The sequence below is a fragment of the Ascaphus truei genome, unplaced genomic scaffold (assembly GCF_040206685.1).
Source record: "Ascaphus truei isolate aAscTru1 unplaced genomic scaffold, aAscTru1.hap1 HAP1_SCAFFOLD_55, whole genome shotgun sequence".
Lineage (NCBI taxonomy): Eukaryota > Metazoa > Chordata > Amphibia > Anura > Ascaphidae > Ascaphus > Ascaphus truei.
This window is the reverse complement of record NW_027456881.1, coordinates 909,055-932,980: the sequence shown is the minus strand read 5'-3', so window position 1 is coordinate 932,980 and position 23,926 is coordinate 909,055.

Here is a 23,926-nt window from a genome sequence, read left to right as displayed (position 1 = left end):
CTCTGCGCTCTTTCTTTCTTTCTCTCTGCGCTCTTTTTTTCTCTCTTTGCGCTCTTTTTTTCTCTCTTTGCGCTCTTCTTTCTCTCTCTGCGCTCTTTATTTCTCTCTCTGCGCTCTTTATTTCTCTCTCTGCGCTCTTTATTTCTCTCTCTGCGCTCTTTATTTCTCTCTCTGCGCTCTTTCTCTCTCTCTGCGCTCTTTCTCTTTCTCTGCGCTCTTTCTCTCTCTCTGCGCTCTTTCTCTCTGCGCTCTTTCTCTCTCTCTGCGCTCTTTCTCTCTCTCTGCGCTCTTTCTCTCTCTCTCTGCGCTCTTTCTCTCTCTCTCTGCGCTCTTTCTCTCTCTCTCTGCACTCTTTCTCTCTCTGCGCTCTCTCTCTCTCTGCGCTCTTTCTCTCTCTGCGCTCTTTCTCTCTCTGCGCTCTTTCTCTCTCTGCGCTCTTTCTTTCTCTTTCTTTCTCTGCGCTCTCTCTCTGCGCTCTTTCTCTCTCTCTCTGCGCTCTTTCTCTCTCTCTCTCTGCGCTCTTTCTTTCTCTTTCTCTCTCTGCGCTCTTTCTCTCTCTCTGCGCTCTTTCTTTCTTTCTCTCTGCGCTTTTTCTTTCTTTCTGCGCTCTTTTTTTCTCTGTTTGCGCTCTTTCTTTCTCTCTCTGCGCTCTCTCTCTCTCTCTCTGCGCTCTTTCTTTCTCTCTGCGCTCTTTCTCTCTCTGCGCACTTTCTCTCTCTGCGCTCTTTCTTTCTCTTTCTCTCTCTCTGCGCTCTTTCTCTCTCTCGGCGCTCTTTCTCTCTCTCTCTGCGCTCTTTCTTTCTCTTTCTCTCTCTGCGCTCTCTCTCTCTGCGCTCTTTCTTTCTCTCTGCGCTCTTTCTTTCTTTCTCTCTGCGCTCTTTTTTTCTCTCTTTGCGCTCTTTTTTTCTCTCTTTGCGCTCTTTCTTTCTCTCTCTGCGCTCTTTCTTTCTCTCTCTCTGCGCTCTTTCTTTCTCTGCGCTCTTTATTTCTCTCTCTGCGCTCTTTATTTCTCTCTCTGCGCTCTTTATTTCTCTCTCTGCGCTCTTTCTCTCTCTCTCTGCGCTCTTTCTCTCTCTCTCTGCGCTCTCTCTCTGCGCTCTTTCTTTCTCTCTGCGCTCTTTCTCTCTCTCTGCGCTCTTTCTCTCTCTCTGCGCTCTTTCTCTCTCTCTGCGCTCTTTCTCTCTCTCTGCGCTCTTTCTCTCTCTCTGCGCTCTCTCTCTCTCTCTGCGCTCATTCTCTCTCTCTCTGCGCTCTTTCTTTCTCTCTGCGCTCTTTCTCTCTCTGCGCTCTCTCTCTGCGCTCTTTCTCTCTCTGCGCTCTTTCTCTCTCTGCGCTCTTTCTTTCTCTTTCTTTATCTGCGCTCTTTCTCTCTCTCTGCGCTCTTTCTCTCTCTCTCTGCGCTCTTTCTCTCTCTCTCTGCGCTCTTTCTCTCTCTCTCTCTGCGCTCTTTCTTTCTCTTTCTCTCTCTGAGCTCTTTCTCTCTCTCTGCGCTCTTTCTTTCTTTCTCTCTGCGCTCTTTCTTTCTTTCTGCGCTCTTTCTTTCTCTCTCTGCGCTCTTTCTTTCTCTTTCTTTCTCTGCGCTCTTTCTCTCTCTGCGCTCTCTCTCTCTGCGCTCTTTCTCTCTCTGCGCTCTTTCTTTCTCTTTCTCTCTCTCTGCGCTCTTTCTCTCTCTCGGCGCTCTTTCTCTCTCTCTCTCTCTGCGCTCTTTCTTTCTCTTTCTCTCTCTGCGCTCTCTATCTGCGCTCTTTCTTTCTCTCTGCGCTCTTTCTTTCTTTCTCTCTGCGCTCTTTTTTTCTCTCTTTGCGCTCTTTTTTTCTCTCTTTGCGCTCTTTCTTTCTCTCTCTGCGCTCTTTCTTTCTCTCTCTGCGCTCTTTCTTTCTCTGCGCTCTTTATTTCTCTCTCTGCGCTCTTTATTTCTCTCTCTGCGCTCTTTATTTCTCTCTCTGCGCTCTTTCTCTCTCTCTCTGCGCTTTTTATCTCTCTCTCTGCGCTCTCTCTCTGCGCTCTTTCTTTATCTCTGCGCTCTTTCTCTCTCTCTGCGCTCTTTCTCTCTCTCTGCGCTCTTTCTCTCTCTCTCTGCGCTCTTTCTCTCTCTCTGCGCTCTTTCTCTCTCTCTGCGCTCTCTCTCTCTCTCTGCGCTCATTCTCTCTCTCTCTGCGCTCTTTCTATCTCTCTGCGCTCTTTCTCTCTCTGCGCTCTTTCTCTCTCTGCGCTCTTTCTTTCTCTTTCTTTATCTGCGCTCTTTCTCTCTCTCTGCGCTCTTTCTCTCTCTCTCTGCACTCTTTCTCTCTCTCTCTGCGCTCTTTCTCTCTCTCTCTCTGCGCTCTTTCTTTCTCTTTCTCTCTCTGCGCTCTTTCTCTCTCTCTGCGCTCTTTCTTTCTTTCTCTCTCTGCGCTCTTTCTTTCTCTTTCTCTCTCTGCGCTCTTTCTCTCTCTCTGCGCTCTTTCTTTCTCTCTCTCTCTGCGCTCTTTCTCTCTCTCTGCGCTCTTTCTCTCTCTCTGCGCTCTCTCTCTCTCTCTGCGCTCATTCTCTCTCTCTCTGCGCTCTTTCTATCTCTCTGCGCTCTTTCTCTCTCTGCGCTCTTTCTCTCTCTGCGCTCTTTCTTTCTCTTTCTTTATCTGCGCTCTTTCTCTCTCTCTGCGCTCTTTCTCTCTCTCTCTGCACTCTTTCTCTCTCTCTCTGCGCTCTTTCTCTCTCTCTCTCTGCGCTCTTTCTTTCTCTTTCTCTCTCTGCACTCTTTCTCTCTCTCTCTGCGCTCTTTCTCTCTCTCTCTCTGCGCTCTTTCTTTCTCTTTCTCTCTCTGCGCTCTTTCTCTCTCTCTGCGCTCTCTCTCTCTCTGCGCTCTATCTCTCTCTGCGCTCTTTCTTTCTCTTTCTTTCTCTGCGCTCTTTCTCTCTCTCTGCGCTCTTTCTCTCTCTCTCTCTCTGCGCTCTTTCTTTCTCTTTCTCTCTCTCTGCGCTCTTTCTCTCTCTCGGCGCTCTTTCTCTCTCTCTCTCTCTGCGCTCTTTCTCTCTCTCTCTCTGCGCTCTTTCTTTCTCTTTCTCTCTCTCTGCGCTCTTTCTCTCTCTCTGCGCTCTTTCTCTCTCTCTCTGCTCTCTTTCTTTCTCTCTCTGCGCTCTTTCTTTCTTTCTCTCTGCGCTCTTTTTTTCTCTCTTTGCGCTCTTTTTTTCTCTCTTTGCGCTCTTTCTTTCTCTCTCTGCGCTCTTTCTTTCTCTCTCTGCGCTCTTTCTTTCTCTGCGCTCTTTATTTCTCTGCGCTCTTTATTTCTCTCTCTGCGCTCTTTATTTCTCTCTCTGCGCTCTTTATTTCTCTCTCTGCGCTCTTTCTCTCTCTCTGCGCTCTTTCTCTTTCTCTGCGCTCTTTCTCTCTCTCTGCGCTCTTTCTCTCTCTCTGCGCTCTTTCTCTCTCTCTGCGCTCTTTCTTTCTCTCTCTCTGCGCTCTTTCTTTCTCTCTCTCTGCGCGCTTTCTTTCTTTCTGCGCTCTTTCTTTCTCTCTCTGCGCTCTCTCTTTCTCTCTCTGCGCTCTTTCTTTCTCTTTCTTTCTCTGCGCTCTTTCTCTCTCTGCGCTCTCTCTCTCTCAGCGCTCTTTCTCTCTCTGCGCTCTTTCTTTCTCTTTCTTTCTCTGCGCTCTTTCTCTCTCTCTGCGCTCTTTCTCTCTCTCTCTCTGCGCTCTTTCTTTCTCTTTCTCTCTCTCTGCGCTCTTTCTCTCTCTCGGCGCTCTTTCTCTCTCTCTCCCTCTGCGCTCTTTCTTTCTCTTTCTCTCTCTGCGCTCTCTATCTGCGCTCTTTCTTTCTCTCTGCGCTCTTTCTTTCTTTCTCTTTGCGCTCTTTTTTTCTCTCTTTGCGCTCTTTTTTTCTCTCTTTGCGCTCTTTTTTCTCTCTCTGCGCTCTTTCTTTCTCTCTCTCTGCGCTCTTTCTTTCTCTGCGCTCTTTATTTCTCTGCGCTCTTTATTTCTCTCACTGCGCTCTTTATTTCTCTCTCTGCGCTCTTTATTTCTCTCTCTGCGCTCTTTATTTCTCTCTCTGCGCTCTTTCTCTCTCTCTGCGCTCTTTCTCTTTCTCTGCGCTCTCTCTGCGCTCTTTCTCTCTCTCTGCGCTCTTTCTCTCTCTCTGCGCTCTTTCTCTCTCTCTGCGCTCTTTCTCTCTCTCTGCGTTCTTTCTCTCTCTCTCTGCGCTCTTTCTCTCTCTCTGCGCTCTTTCTTTCTCTCTCTCTCTGCGCTCTTTCTTCCTCTCTCTGCGCTCTTTCTTTCTCTGCGCTTTTTCTTTCTCTCTCTCTCTCTGCGCTCTTTCTCTCTCTCTGCGCACTTTCTTTCTCTCTGCGCTCTTTCTCTCTCTCTGCGTTCTTTCTCTCTCTCTCTGCGCTCTTTCTCTCTCTCTGCGCTCTTTCTTTCTCTCTCTCTCTGCGCTCTTTCTTCCTCTCTCTGCGCTCTTTCTTTCTCTGCGCTCTTTCTTTCTCTCTGCGCTCTTTCTCTCTCTGCGCACTTTCTCTCTCTGCGCTCTTTCTTTCTCTTTCTCTCTCTCTGCGCTCTCTCTCTCTCTCTCGGCGCTCTTTCTCTCTCTCTCTCTGCGCTCTTTCTTTCTCTTTCTCTCTGCGCTCTCTCTCTCTCTCTGCGCTCTTTCTTTCTCTCTGTGCTCTTTCTTTCTTTCTCTCTGCGCTCTTTTTTTCTCTCTTTGCGCTCTTTCTTTCTCTCTCTGCTCTCTTTCTTTCTCTCTCTGCGCTCTTTCTTTCTCTCTCTCTGCGCTCTTTCTTTCTCTGCGCTCTTTCTTTCTCTCTCTGTGCTCTTTATTTCTCTCTCTGCGCTCTTTCTCTCTCTCTCTGCGCTCTTTCTCTCTCTCTGCGCTCTTTCTTTCTCTCTCTCTGCGCTCTTTCTTCCTCTCTCTCTCTGCGCTCTTTCTCTCTCTGCGCTCTTTCTTTCTCTCTCTCTGCGCTCTTTCTTTCTCTCTCTCTCTGCGCTCTTTCTTTCTCTCTCTCTCTGCGCTCTTTCTTTCTCTCTGTGCTCTTTCTCTCTCACTCTCTGCGCTCTTTCTTTCTCTCTCTGCGCTCTTTCTTTCTCTCTCTGCGCTCTTTCTTTCTCTCTCTGCGCTCTTTCTTTCTCTCTCTGCGCTCTTTCTTTCTCTCTCTGCGCTCTTTCTTTCTCTCTCTGCGCTCTTTCTCTCTCTCTGCGCTCTTTCTCTCTCTCTGCGCTCTTTCTCTCTCTCTGCGCTCTTTCTCTCTCTCTGCGCTCTTTCTCTCTCTCTGCGCTCTTTCTTTCTCTCTGCGCTCTCTCTCTGCGCTCTCTCTCTCTCTGCGCTCTTTCTCTCTCTGCGCTCTTTCTCTCTCTGCGCTCTTTCTCTCTCTGCGCTCTTTCTCTCTCTGCGCTCTTTCTTTCTCTTTCTTTCTCTGCGCTCTTTCTCTCTCTCTGCGCTCTTTCTCTCTCTCTCTGCGCTCTTTCTTCTTCTCTCTGCGCTCTTTCTTTCTCTGCGCTTTTTCTTTCTCTCTCTCTCTCTGCGCTCTTTCTCTCTCTCTGCGCTCTTTCTTTCTTTCTCTCTGCGCTGTTTCTTTCTTTCTGCGCTCTTTTTTTCTCTCTTTGCGCTCTTTCTCTCTCTCTCTCTCTGCGCTCTTTCTTTCTCTCTGCACTCTTTCTCTCTCTGCGCACTTTCTCTCTCTGCGCACTTTCTCTCTCTGCGCTCTTTCTTTCTCTCTCTCTGCGCTCTCTCTCTCTCTCTCGGCGCTCTTTCTCTCTCTCTCTCTCTGTGCTCTTTCTTTCTCTTTCTCTCTCTCTGCGCTCTTTCTCTCTCTCTCTCTGCGCTCTTTCTCTCTCTGCGCTCTTTCTTTCTCTCTCTCTCTGCGCTCTTTCTTTATCTATCTCTCTGCGCTCTTTCTTTCTCTCTGTGCTCTTTCTCTCTCACTCTCTGCGCTCTTTCTTTCTCTCTCTGCGCTCTTTCTTTCTCTCTCTGCGCTCTTTCTTTCTCTCTCTGCGCTCTTTCTTTCTCTCTCTGCGCTCTTTCTTTCTCTCTGCGCTCTTTCTCTCTCTGCGCTCTCTCTCTGCGCTCTTTCTCTCTCTGCGCTCTTTCTCTCTCTGCGCTCTTTCTTTCTCTTTCTTTATCTGCGCTCTTTCTCTCTCTCTGCGCTCTTTCTCTCTCTCTCTGCACTCTTTCTCTCTCTCTCTGCGCTCTTTCTCTCTCTCTCTCTGCGCTCTTTCTTTCTCTTTCTCTCTCTGCGCTCTTTCTCTCTCTCTGCGCTCTTTCTTTCTTTCTTTCTCTCTGCGCTCTTTCTTTCTTTCTGCGCTCTTTCTTTCTCTCTCTGTGCTCTTTCTTTCTCTTTCTTTCTCTGCGCTCTTTCTCTCTCTGCGCTCTCTCTCTCTCTGCGCTCTTTCTCTCTCTGCGCTCTTTCTTTCTCTTTCTTTCTCTGCGCTCTTTCTCTCTCTCTGCGCTCTTTCTCTCTCTCTCTCTCTGCGCTCTTTCTTTCTCTTTCTCTCTCTCTGCGCTCTTTCTCTCTCTCGGCGCTCTTTCTCTCTCTCTCTCTCTGCGCTCTTTCTTTCTCTTTCTCTCTCTGCGCTCTCTATCTGCGCTCTTTCTTTCTCTCTGCGCTCTTTCTTTCTTTCTCTCTGCGCTCTTTCTTTCTCTGCGCTCTTTATTTCTCTGCGCTCTTTATTTCTCTCTCTGCGCTCTTTATTTCTCTCTCTGCGCTCTTTATTTCTCTCTCTGCGCTCTTTATTTCTCTCTTTGCGCTCTTTTTTCTCTCTCTGCGCTCTTTCTTTCTCTCTCTCTGCGCTCTTTCTTTCTCTGCGCTCTTTATTTCTCTGCGCTCTTTATTTCTCTCTCTGCGCTCTTTATTTCTCTCTCTGCGCTCTTTATTTCTCTCTCTGCGCTCTTTATTTCTCTCTCTGCGCTCTTTCTCTCTCTCTGCGCTCTTTCTCTTTCTCTGCGCTCTCTCTCTCTCTGCGCTCTTTCTCTCTCTCTGCGCTCTTTCTCTCTCTCTGCGCTCTTTCTCTCTCTCTGCGTTCTTTCTCTCTCTCTCTGCGCTCTTTCTCTCTCTCTGCGCTCTTTCTTTCTCTCTCTCTCTGCGCTCTTTCTTCCTCTCTCTGCGCTCTTTCTTTCTCTGCGCTTTTTCTTTCTCTCTCTCTCTCTGCGCTCTTTCTCTCTCTCTGCGCACTTTCTTTCTCTCTGCGCTCTTTCTCTCTCTCTGCGTTCTTTCTCTCTCTCTCTGCGCTCTTTCTCTCTCTCTGCGCTCTTTCTTTCTCTCTCTCTCTGCGCTCTTTCTTCCTCTCTCTGCGCTCTTTCTTTCTCTGCGCTCTTTCTTTCTCTCTGCGCTCTTTCTCTCTCTGCGCACTTTCTCTCTCTGCGCTCTTTCTTTCTCTTTCTCTCTCTCTGCGCTCTCTCTCTCTCGGCGCTCTTTCTCTCTCTCTCTCTGCGCTCTTTCTTTCTCTTTCTCTCTGCGCTCTCTCTCTCTCTCTGCGCTCTTTCTTTCTCTCTGCGCTCTTTCTTTCTTTCTCTCTGCGCTCTTTTTTTCTCTCTTTGCGCTCTTTCTTTCTCTCTCTGCTCTCTTTCTTTCTCTCTCTGCGCTCTTTCTTTCTCTCTCTCTGCGCTCTTTCTTTCTCTGCGCTCTTTCTTTCTCTCTCTGTGCTCTTTATTTCTCTCTCTGCGCTCTTTCTCTCTCTCTCTGCGCTCTTTCTCTCTCTCTGCGCTCTTTCTTTCTCTCTCTCTGCGCTCTTTCTTCTTCTCTCTCTCTGCGCTCTTTCTCTCTCTGCGCTCTTTCTTTCTCTCTCTCTCTGCGCTCTTTCTTTCTCTCTCTCTCTGCGCTCTTTCTTTCTCTCTCTCTCTGCGCTCTTTCTTTCTCTCTGTGCTCTTTCTCTCTCACTCTCTGCGCTCTTTCTTTCTCTCTCTGCGCTCTTTCTTTCTCTCTCTGCGCTCTTTCTTTCTCTCTCTGCGCTCTTTCTTTCTCTCTCTGCGCTCTTTCTTTCTCTCTCTGCGCTCTTTCTTTCTCTCTCTGCGCTCTTTCTCTCTCTCTGCGCTCTTTCTCTCTCTCTGCGCTCTTTCTCTCTCTCTGCGCTCTTTCTCTCTCTCTGCGCTCTTTCTCTCTCTCTGCGCTCTTTCTTTCTCTCTGCGCTCTCTCTCTGCGCTCTCTCTCTGTGCTCTCTCTCTCTCTGCGCTCTTTCTCTCTCTGCGCTCTTTCTCTCTCTGCGCTCTTTCTCTCTCTGCGCTCTTTCTCTCTCTGCGCTCTTTCTTTCTCTTTCTGCGCTCTTTCTTTCTCTGCGCTTTTTCTTTCTCTCTCTCTCTCTGCGCTCTTTCTCTCTCTCTGCGCTCTTTCTTTCTTTCTCTCTGCGCTGTTTCTTTCTTTCTGCGCTCTTTTTTTCTCTCTTTGCGCTCTTTCTCTCTCTCTCTCTGCGCTCTTTCTTTCTCTCTGCACTCTTTCTCTCTCTGCGCACTTTCTCTCTCTGCGCACTTTCTCTCTCTGCGCTCTTTCTTTCTCTCTCTCTGCGCTCTCTCTCTCTCTCTCTGCGCTCTTTCTCTCTCTCTCTCTGTGCTCTTTCTTTCTCTTTCTCTCTCTCTGCGCTCTTTCTCTCTCTCTCTCTGCGCTCTTTCTTTCTCTCTCTCTCTGCGCTCTTTCTTTCTCTATCTCTCTGCGCTCTTTCTTTCTCTCTGTGCTCTTTCTCTCTCACTCTCTGCGCTCTTTCTTTCTCTCTCTGCGCTCTTTCTTTCTCTCTCTGCGCTTTTTCTTTCTCTCTCTGCGCTCTTTCTTTCTCTCTCTGCGCTCTTTCTTTCTCTCTGCGCTCTTTCTCTCTCTGCGCTCTCTCTCTGCGCTCTTTCTCTCTCTGCGCTCTTTCTCTCTCTGCGCTCTTTCTTTCTCTTTCTTTATCTGCGCTCTTTCTCTCTCTCTGCGCTCTTTCTCTCTCTCTCTGCACTCTTTCTCTCTCTCTGCGCTCTTTCTCTCTCTCTCTCTGCGCTCTTTCTTTCTCTTTCTCTCTCTGCGCTCTTTCTCTCTCTCTGCGCTCTTTCTTTCTTTCTCTCTGCGCTCTTTCTTTCTTTCTGCGCTCTTTCTTTCTCTCTCTGCGCTCTTTCTTTCTCTTTCTTTCTCTGCGCTCTTTCTCTCTCTGCGCTCTCTCTCTCTGCGCTCTTTCTCTCTCTGCGCTCTTTCTTTCTCTTTCTTTCTCTGCGCTCTTTCTCTCTCTCTGCGCTCTTTCTCTCTCTCTCTCTCTGCGCTCTTTCTTTCTCTTTCTCTCTCTCTGCGCTCTTTCTCTCTCTCGGCGCTCTTTCTCTCTCTCTCTCTCTGCGCTCTTTCTTTCTCTTTCTCTCTCTGCGCTCTCTATCTGCGCTCTTTCTTTCTCTCTGCGCTCTTTCTTTCTTTCTCTCTGCGCTCTTTTTTTCTCTCTTTGCGCTCTTTTTTTCTCTCTTTGCGCTCTTTCTTTCTCTCTCTGCGCTCTTTCTTTCTCTCTCTGCGCTCTTTCTTTCTCTCTCTCTGCGCGCTTTCTTTCTTTCTGCGCTCTTTCTTTCTCTCTCTGCGCTCTCTCTTTCTCTCTCTGCGCTCTTTCTTTCTCTTTCTTTCTCTGCGCTCTTTCTCTCTCTGCGCTCTCTCTCTCTCTGCGCTCTTTCTCTCTCTGCGCTCTTTCTTTCTCTTTCTTTCTCTGCGCTCTTTCTCTCTCTCTGCGCTCTTTCTCTCTCTCTCTCTGCGCTCTTTCTTTCTCTTTCTCTCTCTCTGCGCTCTTTCTCTCTCTCTGCGCTCTTTCTCTCTCTCTCTCTCTGCGCTCTTTCTTTCTCTTTCTCTCTCTGCGCTCTCTATCTGCGCTCTTTCTTTCTCTCTGCGCTCTTTCTTTCTTTCTCTTTGCGCTCTTTTTTTCTCTCTTTGCGCTCTTTTTTTCTCTCTTTGCGCTCTTTTTTCTCTCTCTGCACTCTTTCTTTCTCTCTCTCTGCGCTCTTTCTTTCTCTGCGCTTTTTATTTCTCTGTGCTCTTTATTTCTCTCTCTGCGCTCTTTATTTCTCTCTCTGCGCTCTTTATTTCTCTCTCTGCGCTCTTTATTTCTCTCTCTGCGCTCTTTCTCTCTCTCTGCGCTCTTTCTCTTTCTCTGCGCTCTCTCTCTCTCTCTGCGCTCTTTCTCTCTCTCTGCGCTCTTTCTCTCTCTCTGCCCTCTTTCTCTCTCTCTGCGCTCTTTCTCTCTCTCTGCGTTCTTTCTCTCTCTCTCTGCGCTCTTTCTCTCTCTCTGCGCTCTTTCTTTCTCTCTCTCTCTGCGCTCTTTCTTCCTCTCTCTGCGCTCTTTCTTTCTCTCTCTGCGCTCTTTCTTTCTCTCTCTGCGCTCTTTCTTTCTCTCTCTGCGCTCTTTCTTTCTCTCTCTGCGCTCTTTCTTTCTCTCTCTGCGCTCTGTCTCTCTCTCTGCGCTCTTTCTCTCTCTCTGCGCTCTTTCTCTCTCTCTGCGCTCTTTCTCTCTCTCTGCGCTCTTTCTCTCTCTCTGCGCTCTTTCTTTCTCTCTGCGCTCTCTCTCTGCGCTCTTTCTCTCTCTCTGCGCTCTTTCTCTCTCTCTGCGTTCTTTCTCTCTCTCTCTGCGCTCTTTCTCTCTCTCTGCGCTCTTTCTTTCTCTCTCTCTCTGCGCTCTTTCTTCCTCTCTCTGCGCTCTTTCTTTCTCTGCGCTTTTTCTTTCTCTCTCTCTCTCTGCGCTCTTTCTCTCTCTCTGCGCACTTTCTTTCTCTCTGCGCTCTTTCTCTCTCTCTGCGTTCTTTCTCTCTCTCTCTGCGCTCTTTCTCTCTCTCTGCGCTCTTTCTTTCTCTCTCTCTCTGCGCTCTTTCTTCCTCTCTCTGCGCTCTTTCTTTCTCTGCGCTCTTTCTTTCTCTCTGCGCTCTTTCTCTCTCTGCGCACTTTCTCTCTCTGCGCTCTTTCTTTCTCTTTCTCTCTCTCTGCGCTCTCTCTCTCTCGGCGCTCTTTCTCTCTCTCTCTCTGCGCTCTTTCTTTCTCTTTCTCTCTGCGCTCTCTCTCTCTCTCTGCGCTCTTTCTTTCTCTCTGCGCTCTTTCTTTCTTTCTCTCTGCGCTCTTTTTTTCTCTCTTTGCGCTCTTTCTTTCTCTCTCTGCTCTCTTTCTTTCTCTCTCTGCGCTCTTTCTTTCTCTCTCTCTGCGCTCTTTCTTTCTCTGCGCTCTTTCTTTCTCTCTCTGTGCTCTTTATTTCTCTCTCTGCGCTCTTTCTCTCTCTCTCTGCGCTCTTTCTCTCTCTCTGCGCTCTTTCTTTCTCTCTCTCTGCGCTCTTTCTTCTTCTCTCTCTCTGCGCTCTTTCTCTCTCTGCGCTCTTTCTTTCTCTCTCTCTCTGCGCTCTTTCTTTCTCTCTCTCTCTGCGCTCTTTCTTTCTCTCTCTCTCTGCGCTCTTTCTTTCTCTCTGTGCTCTTTCTCTCTCACTCTCTGCGCTCTTTCTTTCTCTCTCTGCGCTCTTTCTTTCTCTCTCTGCGCTCTTTCTTTCTCTCTCTGCGCTCTTTCTTTCTCTCTCTGCGCTCTTTCTTTCTCTCTCTGCGCTCTTTCTTTCTCTCTCTGCGCTCTTTCTCTCTCTCTGCGCTCTTTCTCTCTCTCTGCGCTCTTTCTCTCTCTCTGCGCTCTTTCTCTCTCTCTGCGCTCTTTCTTTCTCTCTGCGCTCTCTCTCTGCGCTCTCTCTCTGCGCTCTCTCTCTCTCTGCGCTCTTTCTCTCTCTGCGCTCTTTCTCTCTCTGCGCTCTTTCTCTCTCTGCGCTCTTTCTCTCTCTGCGCTCTTTCTTTCTCTTTCTGCGCTCTTTCTTTCTCTGCGCTTTTTCTTTCTCTCTCTCTCTCTGCGCTCTTTCTCTCTCTCTGCGCTCTTTCTTTCTTTCTCTCTGCGCTGTTTCTTTCTTTCTGCGCTCTTTTTTTCTCTCTTTGCGCTCTTTCTCTCTCTCTCTCTCTGCGCTCTTTCTTTCTCTCTGCACTCTTTCTCTCTCTGCGCACTTTCTCTCTCTGCGCACTTTCTCTCTCTGCGCTCTTTCTTTCTCTCTCTCTGCGCTCTCTCTCTCTCTCTCTGCGCTCTTTCTCTCTCTCTCTCTGTGCTCTTTCTTTCTCTTTCTCTCTCTCTGCGCTCTTTCTCTCTCTCTCTCTGTGCTCTTTCTCTCTCTGCGCTCTTTCTTTCTCTCTCTCTCTGCGCTCTTTCTTTCTCTATCTCTCTGCGCTCTTTCTTTCTCTCTGTGCTCTTTCTCTCTCACTCTCTGCGCTCTTTCTTTCTCTCTCTGCGCTCTTTCTTTCTCTCTCTGCGCTTTTTCTTTCTCTCTCTGCGCTCTTTCTTTCTCTCTCTGCGCTCTTTCTTTCTCTCTGCGCTCTTTCTCTCTCTGCGCTCTCTCTCTGCGCTCTTTCTCTCTCTGCGCTCTTTCTCTCTCTGCGCTCTTTCTTTCTCTTTCTTTATCTGCGCTCTTTCTCTCTCTCTGCGCTCTTTCTCTCTCTCTCTGCACTCTTTCTCTCTCTCTGCGCTCTTTCTCTCTCTCTCTCTGCGCTCTTTCTTTCTCTTTCTCTCTCTGCGCTCTTTCTCTCTCTCTGCGCTCTTTCTTTCTTTCTCTCTGCGCTCTTTCTTTCTTTCTGCGCTCTTTCTTTCTCTCTCTGCGCTCTTTCTTTCTCTTTCTTTCTCTGCGCTCTTTCTCTCTCTGCGCTCTCTCTCTCTGCGCTCTTTCTCTCTCTGCGCTCTTTCTTTCTCTTTCTTTCTCTGCGCTCTTTCTCTCTCTCTGCGCTCTTTCTCTCTCTCTCTCTCTGCGCTCTTTCTTTCTCTTTCTCTCTCTCTGCGCTCTTTCTCTCTCTCGGCGCTCTTTCTCTCTCTCTCTCTCTGCGCTCTTTCTTTCTCTTTCTCTCTCTGCGCTCTCTATCTGCGCTCTTTCTTTCTCTCTGCGCTCTTTCTTTCTTTCTCTCTGCGCTCTTTTTTTCTCTCTTTGCGCTCTTTTTTTCTCTCTTTGCGCTCTTTCTTTCTCTCTCTGCGCTCTTTCTTTCTCTCTCTGCGCTCTTTCTTTCTCTGCGCTCTTTATTTCTCTGCGCTCTTTATTTCTCTCTCTGCGCTCTTTATTTCTCTCTCTGCGCTCTTTATTTCTCTCTCTGCGCTCTTTCTCTCTCTCTGCGCGCTTTCTCTTTCTCTGCGCTCTTTCTCTCTCTCTGCGCTCTTTCTCTCTCTCTGCGCTCTTTCTCTCTCTCTGCGCTCTTTCTCTCTCTCTGCGTTCTTTCTCTCTCTCTTTGCGCTCTTTCTTTCTCTCTCTCTGCGCTCTTTCTTTCTCTCTCTCTGCGCGCTTTCTTTCTTTCTGCGCTCTTTCTTTCTCTCTCTGCGCTCTCTCTTTCTCTCTCTGCGCTCTTTCTTTCTCTTTCTTTCTCTGCGCTCTTTCTCTCTCTGCGCTCTCTCTCTCTCTGCGCTCTTTCTCTCTCTGCGCTCTTTCTTTCTCTTTCTTTCTCTGCGCTCTTTCTCTCTCTCTGCGCTCTTTCTCTCTCTCTCTCTGCGCTCTTTCTTTCTCTTTCTCTCTCTCTGCGCTCTTTCTCTCTCTCTGCGCTCTTTCTCTCTCTCTCTCTCTGCGCTCTTTCTTTCTCTTTCTCTCTCTGCGCTCTCTATCTGCGCTCTTTCTTTCTCTCTGCGCTCTTTCTTTCTTTCTCTTTGCGCTCTTTTTTTCTCTCTTTGCGCTCTTTTTTTCTCTCTTTGCGCTCTTTTTTCTCTCTCTGCACGCTTTCTTTCTCTCTCTCTGCGCTCTTTCTTTCTCTGCGCTTTTTATTTCTCTGTGCTCTTTATTTCTCTCTCTGCGCTCTTTATTTCTCTCTCTGCGCTCTTTATTTCTCTCTCTGCGCTCTTTATTTCTCTCTCTGCGCTCTTTCTCTCTCTCTGCGCTCTTTCTCTTTCTCTGCGCTCTCTCTCTCTCTCTGCGCTCTTTCTCTCTCTCTGCGCTCTTTCTCTCTCTCTGCCCTCTTTCTCTCTCTCTGCGCTCTTTCTCTCTCTCTGCGTTCTTTCTCTCTCTCTCTGCGCTCTTTCTCTCTCTCTGCGCTCTTTCTTTCTCTCTCTCTCTGCGCTCTTTCTTCCTCTCTCTGCGCTCTTTCTTTCTCTGCGCTTTTTCTTTCTCTCTCTCTCTCTGCGCTCTTTCTCTCTCTCTGCGCACTTTCTTTCTCTCTGCGCTTTTTCTCTCTCTCTGCGTTCTTTCTCTCTCTCTCTGCGCTCTTTCTCTCTCTCTGCGCTCTTTCTTTCTCTCTCTCTCTGCGCTCTTTCTTCCTCTCTCTGCGCTCTTTCTTTCTCTGCGCTCTTTCTTTCTCTCTGCGCTCTTTCTCTCTCTGCACACTTTCTCTCTCTGCGCTCTTTCTTTCTCTTTCTCTCTCTCTGCGCTCTCTCTCTCTCTCTCGGCGCTCTTTCTCTCTCTCTCTCTGCGCTCTTTCTTTCTCTTTCTCTCTGCGCTCTCTCTCTCGCTGCGCTCTTTCTTTCTCTCTGCGCTCTTTCTTTCTTTCTCTCTGCGCTCTTTTTTTCTCTCTGCGCTCTTTCTTTCTCTCTCTGCTCTCTTTCTTTCTCTCTCTGCTCTCTTTTTTTCTCTCTCTGCGCTCTTTCTTTCTCTCTCTCTGCGCTCTTTCTTTCTCTGCGCTCTTTCTTTCTCTCTCTGTGCTCTTTATTTCTCTCTCTGCGCTCTTTCTCTCTCTCTCTGCGCTCTTTCTCTCTCTCTGCGCTCTTTCTTTCTCTCTCTCTGCGCTCTTTCTCTCTCTATTTGCTCTTTCTTTCTCTCTGCGCTCTATCTTTCTCTCTCTCTGCGCTCTTTCTTCCTCTCTCTCTCTGCGCTCTTTCTCTCTCTGCGCTCTTTCTTTCTCTCTCTCTCTGCGCTCTTTCTTTCTCTCTCTCTCTGCGCTCTTTCTTTCTCTCTCTCTCTCTGCGCTCTTTCTTTCTCTCTGTGCTCTTTCTCTCTCACTCTCTGCGCTCTTTCTTTCTCTCTCTGCGCTCATTCTTTCTCTCTCTGCGCTCTTTCTTTCTCTCTCTGCGCTCTTTCTTTCTCTCTCTGCGCTCTTTCTTTCTCTCTCTGCGCTCTTTCTTTCTCTCTCTGCGCTCTGTCTCTCTCTCTGCGCTCTTTCTCTCTCTCTGCGCTCTTTCTCTCTCTCTGCGCTCTTTCTCTCTCTCTGCGCTCTTTCTCTCTCTCTGCGCTCTTTCTTTCTCTCTGCGCTCTCTCTCTGCGCTCTCTCTCTCTCTGCGCTCTTTCTCTCTCTGCGCTCTTTCTCTCTCTGCGCTCTTTCTCTCTCTGCGCTCTTTCTTTCTCTTTCTTTCTCTGCGCTCTTTCTCTCTCTCTGCGCTCTTTCTCTCTCTCTCTCTGCGCTCTTTCTTTCTCTTTCTCTCTCTCTGCGCTCTTTCTCTCTCTCTGCGCTCTTTCTCTCTCTCTCTCTCTGCGCTCTTTCTTTCTCTTTCTCTCTCTGCGCACTCTATCTGCGCTCTTTCTTTCTCTCTGCGCTCTTTCTTTCTTTCTCTTTGCGCTCTTTTTTTCTCTCTTTGCGCTCTTTTTTTCTCTCTTTGCGCTCTTTTTTCTCTCTCTGCACTCTTTCTTTCTCTCTCTCTGCGCTCTTTCTTTCTCTGCGCTCTTTATTTCTCTGCGCTCTTTATTTCTCTCTCTGCGCTCTTTATTTCTCTCTCTGCGCTCTTTATTTCTCTCTCTGCGCTCTTTATTTCTCGCTCTGCGCTCTTTCTCTCTCTCTGCGCTCTTTCTCTTTCTCTGCGCTCTCTCTCTCTCTGCGCTCTTTCTCTCTCTCTGCGCTCTTTCTCTCTCTCTGCGCTCTTTCTCTCTCTCTGCGCTCTTTCTCTCTCTCTGCGCTCTTTCTCTCTCTCTGCGCTCTTTCTCTCTCTCTGCGCTCTTTCTTTCTCTCTCTCTCTGCGCTCTTTCTTCCTCTCTCTGCGCTCTTTCTTTCTCTGCGCTTTTTCTTTCTCTCTCTCTCTCTGCGCTCTTTCTCTCTCTCTGCGCACTTTCTTTCTCTCTGCGCTTTTTCTCTCTCTCTGCGTTCTTTCTCTCTCTCTCTGTGCTCTTTCTCTCTCTCTGCGCTCTTTCTTTCTCTCTCTCTCTGCGCTCTTTCTTCCTCTCTCTGCGCTCTTTCTTTCTCTGCGCTCTTTCTTTCTCTCTGCGCTCTTTCTCTCTCTGCGCACTTTCTCTCTCTGCGCTCTTTCTTTCTCTTTCTCTCTCTCTGCGCTCTCTCTCTCTCTCTCGGCGCTCTTTCTCTCTCTCTCTCTGCTCTCTTTCTTTCTCTTTCTCTCTGCGCTCTCTCTCTCTCTGCGCTCTTTCTTTCTCTCTGCGCTCTTTCTTTCTTTCTCTCTGCGCTCTTTTTTTCTCTCTTTGCGCTCTTTCTTTCTCTCTCTGCTCTCTTTCTTTCTCTCTCTGCTCTCTTTCTTTCTCTCTCTGCGCTCTTTCTTTCTCTCTCTCTGCGCTCTTTCTTACTCTGCGCTCTTTCTTTCTCTCTCTGTGCTCTTTATTTCTCTCTCTGCGCTCTTTCTCTCTCTCTCTGCGCTCTTTCTCTCTCTCTGCGCTCTTTCTTTCTCTCTCTCTGCGCTCTTTCTCTCTCTATGTGCTCTTTCTTTCTCTCTGCGCTCTTTCTTTCTCTCTCTCTGCGCTCTTTCTTCCTCTCTCTCTCTGCGCTCTTTCTCTCTCTGCGCTCTTTCTTTCTCTCTCTCTCTGCGCTCTTTCTCTCTCTCTCTCTGCGCTCTTTCTTTCTCTCTGTGCTCTTTCTCTCTCACTCTCTGCGCTCTTTCTTTCTCTCTCTGCGCTCTTTCTTTCTCTCTCTGCGCTCTTTCTTTCTCTCTCTGCGCTCTTTCTTTCTCTCTCTGCGCTCTTTCTTTCTCTCTCTGCGCTCTTTCTTTCTCTCTCTGCGCTCTTTCTCTCTCTCTGCGCTCTTTCTCTCTCTCTGCGCTCTTTCTCTCTCTCTGCGCTCTTTCTCTCTCTCTGCGCTCTTTCTTTCTCTCTGCGCTCTCTCTCTGCGCTCTCTCTCTCTCTGCGCTCTTTCTCTCTCTCTGCGCTCTTTCTTTCTCTCTGCGCTCTCTTTCTGCGCTCTCTCTCTCTCTGCGCTCTCTCTCTCTCTGCGCTCTTTCTCTCTCTGCGCTCTTTCTCTCTCTGCGCTCTTTCTCTCTCTGCGCTCTTTCTCTCTCTGCGCTCTTTCTTTCTCTTTCTTTCTCTGCGCTCTTTCTCTCTCTCTGCGCTCTTTCTCTCTCTCTCTGCGCTCTTTCTTCTTCTCTCTGCGCTCTTTCTTTCTCTGCGCTTTTTCTTTCTCTCTCTCTCTCTCTGCGCTCTTTCTCTCTCTCTCTCTGTGCTCTTTCTTTCTCTTTCTCTCTCTCTGCGCTCTTTCTCTCTCTCTCTCTGCGCTCTTTCTCTCTCTGCGCTCTTTCTTTCTCTCTCTCTCTGCGCTCTTTCTTTCTCTATCTCTCTGCGCTCTTTCTTTCTCTCTGTGCTCTTTCTCTCTCACTCTCTGCGCTCTTTCTTTCTCTCTCTGCGCTCTTTCTTTCTCTCTCTGCGCTCTTTCTTTCTCTCTCTGCGCTCTTTCTTTCTCTCTCTGCGCTCTTTCTTTCTCTCTCTCTGCGCTCTTTCTCTCTGCGCTCTTTCTCTCTCTCTGCGCTCTTTCTCTCTCTCTGCGCTCTTTCTCTCTCTTTGCTCTCTTTCTCTCTCTCTGCGCTCTTTCTCTCTCTCTGCGCTCTTTCTCTCTCTGCGCTCTCTCTCTGCGCTCTTTCTCTCTCTGCGCTCTTTCTCTCTCTGCACTCTTTCTTTCTCTTTCTTTCTCTGCGCTCTTTCTCTCTCTCTGCGCTCTTTCTCTCTCTCTGCGCTCTTTCTCTCTCTCTCTGCGCTTTTTCTCTCTCTCTCTCTGCGCTCTTACTTTCTCTTTCTCTCTCTGCGCTCTTTCTCTCTCTCTGCGCTCTTTCTCTCTCTCTGCGCTCTTTCTCTCTCTCTGCGCTCTTTCTCTCTCTCTGCGCTCTTTCTCTCTCTCTGCGTTCTTTCTCTCTCTCTCTGCGCTCTTTCTTTCTCTCTCTCTGCGCTCTTTCTTTCTCTCTCTCTGCGCTCTTTCTTTCTCTCTCTCTGCGCTCTTTCTTTCTTTCTGCGCTCTTTCTTTCTCTCTCTGCGCTCTCTCTTTCTCTCTCTGCGCTCTTTCTTTCTCTTTCTTTCTCTGCGCTCTTTCTCTCTCTGCGCTCTCTCTCTCTCTGCGCTCTTTATTTCTCTCTCTGCGCTCTTTATTTCTCTCTCTGCGCTCTTTCTTTCTCTTTCTTTCTCTGCGCTCTTTCTCTCTCTCTGCGCTCTTTCTCTCTCTCTCTCTGTGCTCTTTCTTTCTCTTTCTCTCTCTCTGCGCTCTTTCTCTCTCTCTGCGCACTTTCTTTCTCTCTGCGCTTTTTCTCTCTCTCTGCGTTCTTTCTCTCTCTCTCTGTGCTCTTTCTCTCTCTCTGCGCTCTTTCTTTCTCTCTCTCTCTGCGCTCTTTCTTCCTCTCTCTGCGCTCTTTCTTTCTCTGCGCTCTTTCTTTCTCTCTGCGCTCTTTCTCTCTCTGCGCACTTTCTCTCTCTGCGCTCTTTCTTTCTCTTTCTCTCTCTCTGCGCTCTCTCTCTCTCTCTCGGCGCTCTTTCTCTCTCTCTCTCTGCTCTCTTTCTTTCTCTTTCTCTCTGCGCTCTCTCTCTCTCTGCGCTCTTTCTTTCTCTCTGCGCTCTTTCTTTCTTTCTCTCTGCGCTCTTTTTTTCTCTCTTTGCGCTCTTTCTTTCTCTCTCTGCTCTCTTTCTTTCTCTCTCTGCTCTCTTTCTTTCTCTCTCTGCGCTCTTTCTTTCTCTCTCTCTGCGCTCTTTCTTACTCTGCGCTCTTTCTTTCTCTCTCTGTGCTCTTTATTTCTCTCTCTGCGCTCTTTCTCTCTCTCTCTGCGCTCTTTCTCTCTCTCTGCGCTCTTTCTTTCTCTCTCTCTGCGCTCTTTCTCTCTCTATGTGCTCTTTCTTTCTCTCTGCGCTCTTTCTTTCTCTCTCTCTGCGCTCTTTCTTCCTCTCTCTCTCTGCGCTCTTTCTCTCTCTGCGCTCTTTCTTTCTCTCTCTCTCTGCGCTCTTTCTCTCTCTCTCTCTGCGCTCTTTCTTTCTCTCTGTGCTCTTTCTCTCTCACTCTCTGCGCTCTTTCTTTCTCTCTCTGCGCTCTTTCTTTCTCTCTCTGCGCTCTTTCTTTCTCTCTCTGCGCTCTTTCTTTCTCTCTCTGCGCTCTTTCTTTCTCTCTCTGCGCTCTTTCTCTCTCTCTGCGCTCTTTCTCTCTCTCTGCGCTCTTTCTCTCTCTCTGCGCTCTTTCTCTCTCTCTGCGCTCTTTCTTTCTCTCTGCGCTCTCTCTCTGCGCTCTCTCTCTCTCTGCGCTCTTTCTCTCTCTCTGCGCTCTTTCTTTCTCTCTGCGCTCTCTTTCTGCGCTCTCTCTCTCTCTGCGCTCTCTCTCTCTCTGCGCTCTTTCTCTCTCTGCGCTCTTTCTCTCTCTGCGCTCTTTCTCTCTCTGCGCTCTTTCTCTCTCTGCGCTCTTTCTTTCTCTTTCTTTCTCTGCGCTCTTTCTCTCTCTCTGCGCTCTTTCTCTCTCTCTCTGCGCTCTTTCTTCTTCTCTCTGCGCTCTTTCTTTCTCTGCGCTTTTTCTTTCTCTCTCTCTCTCTCTGCGCTCTTTCTCTCTCTCTCTCTGTGCTCTTTCTTTCTCTTTCTCTCTCTCTGCGCTCTTTCTCTCTCTCTCTCTGCGCTCTTTCTCTCTCTGCGCTCTTTCTTTCTCTCTCTCTCTGCGCTCTTTCTTTCTCTATCTCTCTGCGCTCTTTCTTTCTCTCTGTGCTCTTTCTCTCTCACTCTCTGCGCTCTTTCTTTCTCTCTCTGCGCTCTTTCTTTCTCTCTCTGCGCTCTTTCTTTCTCTCTCTGCGCTCTTTCTTTCTCTCTCTGCGCTCTTTCTTTCTCTCTCTCTGCGCTCTTTCTCTCTGCGCTCTTTCTCTCTCTCTGCGCTCTTTCTCTCTCTCTGCGCTCTTTCTCTCTCTTTGCTCTCTTTCTCTCTCTCTGCGCTCTTTCTCTCTCTCTGCGCTCTTTCTCTCTCTGCGCTCTTTCTCTCTCTCTGCGCTCTTTCTCTCTCTCTCTGCGCTTTTTCTCTCTCTCTCTCTGCGCTCTTACTTTCTCTTTCTCTCTCTGCGCTCTTTCTCTCTCTCTGCGCTCTTTCTCTCTCTCTGCGCTCTTTCTCTCTCTCTGCGCTCTTTCTCTCTCTCTGCGCTCTTTCTCTCTCTCTGCGTTCTTTCTCTCTCTCTCTGCGCTCTTTCTTTCTCTCTCTCTGCGCTCTTTCTTTCTCTCTCTCTGCGCTCTTTCTTTCTCTCTCTCTGCGCTCTTTCTTTCTTTCTGCGCTCTTTCTTTCTCTCTCTGCGCTCTCTCTTTCTCTCTCTGCGCTCTTTCTTTCTCTTTCTTTCTCTGCGCTCTTTCTCTCTCTGCGCTCTCTCTCTCTCTGCGCTCTTTCTCTCTCTGCGCTCTTTCTCTCTCTGCGCTCTTTCTTTCTCTTTCTTTCTCTGCGCTCTTTCTCTCTCTCTGCGCTCTTTCTCTCTCTCTCTCTGTGCTCTTTCTTTCTCTTTCTCTCTCTCTGCGCTCTTTCTCTCTCTCGGCGCTCTTTCTCTCTCTCTCTCTCTGCGCTCTTTCTTTCTCTTTCTCTCTCTGCGCTCTCTATCTGCGCTCTTTCTTTCTCTCTGCGCTCTTTTTTTCTTTCTCTTTGCGCTCTTTTTTTCTCTCTTTGCGCTCTTTTTTTCTCTCTTTGCTCTCTTTTTTCTCTCTCTGCGCTCTTTCTTTCTCTCTCTCTGCGCTCTTTCTTTCTCTGCGCTCTTTATTTCTCTGCGCTCTTTATTTCTCTCTCTGCGCTCTTTATTTCTCTCTCTGCGCTCTTTATTTCTCTCTCTGCGCTCTTTATTTCTCTCTCTGCGCTCTTTATTTCTCTCTCTCTCTCTGCGCTCTTTCTTTCTCTTTCTCTCTCTGCGCTCTCTCTCTCTGCGCTCTATCTTTCCCTCTGCGCTCTTTCTTTCTTTCTCTCTGCGCTCTTTTTTTCTCTCTTTGCGCTCTTTCTTTCTCTCTCTGCTCTCTTTCTTTCTCTCTCTGTGCTCTTTCTTTCTCTCTCTCTGCGCTCTTTCTCTCTCTCGGCACTCTTTCTTTCTCTCTCTCTGCGCTCTTTCTTCCTCTCTGCGCTCTCTCTCTCTCTGCGCTCTTTCTCTCTCTCTGCGCTCTTTCTCTCTCTCTGCGCTCTTTCTTCCTCTCTGCGCTCTCTCTCTCTTTGCGCTCTTTCTTTCTCTCTCTCTCTCTGCGCTCTTTCTTTCTCTCTGTGCTCTTTCTCTCTCACTCTCTGCGCTCTTTCTTTCTCTCTCTGCGCTCTTTCTTTCTCTCTCTGCGCTCTTTCTTTCTCTCTCTGCGCTCTTTCTTTCTCTCTCTGCGCTCTTTCTTTCTCTCTCTGCGCTCTTTCTTTCTCTCTCTGCGCTCTTTCTCTCTCTCTGCGCTCTTTCTCTCTATCTGCGCTCTTTCTCTCTCTCTGCGCTCTTTCTCTCTCTCTGCGCTCTTTCTCTCTCTCTGCGCTCTTTCTTTCTCTCTGCGCTCTCTCTCTGCGCTCTCTCTCTCTCTGCGCTCTTTCTCTCTCTGCGCTCTTTCTCTCTCTGCGCTCTTTCTCTCTCTGCGCTCTTTCTCTCTCTGCGCGCTTTCTTTCTCTTTCTTTCTCTGCGCTCTTTCTCTCTCTCTGCGCTCTTTCTCTCTCTCTCTGCGCTCTTTCTTCTTCTCTCTGCGCTCTTTCTTTCTCTGCGCTTTTTCTTTCTCTCTCTCTCTCTGCGCTCTTTCTCTCTCTCTCTCTCTGTGCTCTTTCTTTCTCTTTCTCTCTCTCTGCGCTCTTTCTCTCTCTCTCTCTGCGCTCTTTCTCTCTCTGCGCTCTTTCTTTCTCTCTCTCTCTGCGCTCTTTCTTTCTCTATCTCTCTGCGCTCTTTCTTTCTCTCTGTGCTCTTTCTCTCTCACTCTCTGCGCTCTTTCTTTCTCTCTCTGCGCTCTTTCTTTCTCTCTCTGCGCTCTTTCTTTCTCTCTCTGCGCTCTTTCTTTCTCTCTCTGCGCTCTTTCTTTCTCTCTCTCTGCGCTCTTTCTCTCTCTCTGCGCTCTTTCTCTCTCTCTGCGCTCTTTCTCTCTCTCTGCGCTCTTTCTCTCTCTTTGCTCTCTTTCTCTCTCTCTGCGCTCTTTCTCTCTCTCTGCGCTCTTTCTCTCTCTGCGCTCTCTCTCTGCGCTCTTTCTCTCTCTGCGCTCTTTCTCTCTCTGCACTCTTACTTTCTCTTTCTCTCTCTGCGCTCTTTCTCTCTCTCTGCGCTCTTTCTCTCTCTCTGCGCTCTTTCTCTCTCTCTGCGCTCTTTCTCTCTCTCTGCGCTCTTTCTCTCTCTCTGCGTTCTTTCTCTCTCTCTCTGCGCTCTTTCTTTCTCTTTCTCTCTCTCTGCGCTCTTTCTCTCTCTCGGCGCTCTTTCTCTCTCTCTCTCTCGGCGCTCTTTCTTTCTCTTTCTCTCTCTGCGCTCTCTATCTGCGCTCTTTCTCTCTCTCTGCGCTCTTTCTCTCTCTCTGCGCTTTTTCTCTCTCTCTCTCTGCGCTCTTACTTTCTCTTTCTCTCTCTGCGCTCTTTCTCTCTCTCTGCGCTCTTTCTCTCTCTCTGCGCTCTTTCTCTCTCTCTGCGCTCTTTCTCTCTCTATGCGCTCTTTCTCTCTCTCTGCGTTCTTTCTCTCTCTCTCTGCGCTCTTTCTTTCTCTCTCTTTGCTCTCTTTCTCTCTCTCTGCGCTCTTTCTCTCTCTCTGCGCTCTTTCTCTCTCTCTCTGCGCTTTTTCTCTCTCTCTCTCTGCGCTCTTACTTTCTCTTTCTCTCTCTGCGCTCTTTCTCTCTCTCTGCGCTCTTTCTCTCTCTCTGCGCTCTTTCTCTCTCTCTGCGCTCTTTCTCTCTCTCTGCGCTCTTTCTCTCTCTCTGCGTTCTTTCTCTCTCTCTCTGCGCTCTTTCTTTCTCTCTCTCTGCGCTCTTTCTTTCTCTCTCTCTGCGCTCTTTCTTTCTCTCTCTCTGCGCTCTTTCTTTCTTTCTGCGCTCTTTCTTTCTCTCTCTGCGCTCTCTCTTTCTCTCTCTGCGCTCTTTCTTTCTCTTTCTTTCTCTGCGCTCTTTCTCTCTCTGCGCTCTCTCTCTCTCTGTGCTCTTTCTCTCTCTGCGCTCTTTCTCTCTCTGCGCTCTTTCTTTCTCTTTCTTTCTCTGCGCTCTTTCTCTCTCTCTGCGCTCTTTCTCTCTCTCTCTCTGCGCTCTTTCTTTCTCTTTCTCTCTCTCTGCGCTCTTTCTCTCTCTCGGCGCTCTTTCTCTCTCTCTCTCTCTGCGCTCTTTCTTTCTCTTTCTCTCTCTGCGCTCTCTATCTGCGCTCTTTCTTTCTCTCTGCGCTCTTTCTTTCTTTCTCTTTGCGCTCTTTTTTTCTCTCTTTGCGCTCTTTTTTTCTCTCTTTGCGCTCTTTTTTCTCTCTCTGCGCTCTTTCTTTCTCTCTCTCTGCGCTCTTTCTTTCTCTGCGCTCTTTATTTCTCTGCGCTCTTTATTTCTCTCTCTGCGCTCTTTATTTCTCTCTCTGCGCTCTTTATTTCTCTCTCTGCGCTCTTTATTTCTCTCTCTGCGCTCTTTATTTCTCTCTCTCTCTCTGCGCTCTTTCTTTCTCTTTCTCTCTCTGCGCTCTCTCTCTCTGCGCTCTATCTTTCCCTCTGCGCTCTTTCTTTCTTTCTCTCTGCGCTCTTTTTTTCTCTCTTTGCGCTCTTTCTTTCTCTCTCTGCTCTCTTTCTTTCTCTCTCTGTGCTCTTTCTTTCTCTCTCTCTGCGCTCTTTCTCTCTCTCTGCACTCTTTCTTTCTCTCTCTCTGCGCTCTTTCTTCCTCTCTGCGCTCCCTCTCTCTCTGCGCTCTTTCTCTCTCTCTGCGCTCTTTCTCTCTCTCTGCGCTCTTTCTCTCTCTCTGCGCTCTTTCTCTCTCTCTGCGTTCTTTCTCTCTCTCTGCGCTCTTT